The following is a 2,500-nucleotide window of genomic DNA, read 5'->3' as shown; positions in this document are numbered from 1 at the left end:
GCCCCTGCAGCGCCTAGCCTCTCCCACGCAGGGGGCAGGCCAGAACGCGGGGGGCCAGGGCCCGAAGGCAGCCCCCCCGCGGGCGAGAGAGCAAGCCAGCAGGGGCTGTCCGCGCGTCGCGCAGCGCGGCATGGCTGCGGGGGCCGCGCGCGCGCGCCCAAGCGCCCAAGGGCCCCCAAGGGCCCCAGGCCCTCAGGCCCCAGCGCCCAGCGCGGGCGGGCGCGCGCGCGCGTGTGGTCTTTGAGGGGCGCCGGCCTGGTGGCTCCCTAAAGAGCAATAAGTGTCATTGCAGCTCTGGCAGGGGGAGACACTACTAGGTCCCAGCTGTCACCCCCCCTCTAAAAAATTCATTTCTTGGTATTTTGAGCTGAAATTTTGCACAGAGGTTGGCAAAAATCCAATCCACCTTCATTAATTTTCCCAGAATTTTTCGAGGTCGGGAAGTATTTGTTTTAATTTTCCTACCATTAGAAATCGAGTAAATCCGCAAAATTAGGAACCGGCCCGGAATGACCCCAAATTCAGTGGGCAGCCTCATAAAAATATGGCTGATTTTACTGGATTGGTTTCATGTGGAAAGCACGACGTTTTCTTGTAGGAATGCGGGAACCCCGGCAGCTCGCCTGCCGCGGCCAGCGACGTCGGGGACGCTGGCCTGCGCTGTCGAGCCCGCGAGGGCTGTCTCCGCGGCAGGCCCCCCCTGAACGGGGCACGACAGGCCACCGCGCTGGCTCGTCCAGCGTCGACAGTCCCTCGTCCAGGTTTCAGATCGCGCCAAGTCGAACCCATGACCTGCTCAAGCCATCGTGCGCTGCCGAATTCGCATCTGCGTGTAGGCTGCCATTCCACGCGGCAGCCCCTGTTTTCGTCAGCGTGCCCCCCTGACGAATTTTCCTGCCTGGCCCAGTCCAGCGTCCAGCCCCTGTTCGTCGAAAAATCTGCGCTGCCGATTTTCCACGCGGCAGCCCCTCTTTTCGTCAGCGTGCCCCCCTGACGAATTTTCCTGCCTGGCCCGGCCAGTCCAGCCCCTGTTCGTCGAAAAATCTGCGCTGCCGATTTTCCACGCGGCAGCCCCTCTTTTCGTCAGCGTGCCCCCCTGACGAATTTTCCTGCCTGGCCCGGCCGGTCCAGCATCCAGCCCCTGTTCGTCGAAAAATCTGCGCTGCCGATTTTCCACGCGGCAGCCCCTGTTTTCCTCAGCGTGCCCCCCTGACGAATTTTCCTGCCTGGCCCGGCCGGTCCAGCATCCAGCCCCTGTTCGTCGAAAAATCTGCGCTGCCGATTTTCCACGCGGCAGCCCCTGTTTTCCTCAGCGTGCCCCCCTGACGAATGTTCGTCGAAAAATCTGCGCTGCCGATTTTCCACGCGGCAGCCCCTGTTTTCCTCAGCGTGCCCCCCTGACGAATGTTCGTCGAAAAATCTGCGCTGCCGATTTTCCACGCGGCAGCCCCTCTTTTCGTCAGCGTGCCCCCCTGACGAATGTTCGTCGAAAAATCTGCGCTGCCGATTTTCCACGCGGCAGCCCCTCTTTTCGTCAGCGTGCCCCCCTGACGAATTTTCCTGCCTGGCCCGGCCGGTCCAGCCCCTGTTCGTCGAAAAATCTGCGCTGCCGATTTTCCACTCCGCAGCCCCTGTTTTCGTCAGCGTGGCCCCCTGACGAATTTTCCTGCCTGGCCCGGCCAGTCCAGCGCCCAGCCCCTGTTCGTCGAAAAATCTGCGCTGCCGATTTTCCCCGACGAACCTGCAGCTGCACAAATCCGCGCTGCCACTGCCCCATTGTCTGGACCAACAGTCTTTTCCATCAAGCCCTGGACTATAAATCGTCCAGACTCATCGCCAGCACCCGCTGCCGATTCTGCCGACTTTGCCGATTTCGTCGGCGCTGCCGATTCCAACACTGCACCCACCGTGTCTAAACCAGCGCTGTTTCGTCAGCGTGTCCCCTTGACGAATTTCCCTGCCTGGCCTGGACAGTCCATCTTCCAGCCCATGTTCATCGAAAAATCTGCGCTGCCGATTTCCCCGACGAACCTGCAGCTGCACAAATCTGCGCTGCCGATTTCCCCCCCTGTCGGCATGGCTGCCGCTGCCCCGATGTCCAGACCAACAGTCTTTTTTGTCGACTTTGCCGATTTTGTCCGCGCTGCCGATTCCAACACTACCCCCTGCATCCAAACCAGCATTGTTTCGTCAGCTCTTCCCCTGACGATTTTAGCCCTGTAACAAACAGTAGGCCTCCAATCCCGCCAACGGGAGCCAAGTTGATAGGGAAGAGAATTGAATGACGCGCCTGGTCCTCGCACCCCGCCACCCGAGGGGCCTTTTTCCCGGCAGCCTCTGAAAAACTCTAGCTTTCACGGTCCTCGCCGCCCCTCACCACCATGGCAGGCCTCTAATCCCACCCATCAGCAGTTGTAGCCGATAGGGCAGTGATTTGAATGACGCGTCGCGGGCCGCCGGGTCATCTCACCCGGCCATTAATTGGAGCGTTTTTGGCTGG

Source organism: Populus nigra, chromosome 2 (assembly GCF_951802175.1).
Source record: "Populus nigra chromosome 2, ddPopNigr1.1, whole genome shotgun sequence".
NCBI lineage: Eukaryota > Viridiplantae > Streptophyta > Magnoliopsida > Malpighiales > Salicaceae > Populus > Populus nigra.
This window is presented reverse-complemented; position numbering follows the sequence as displayed.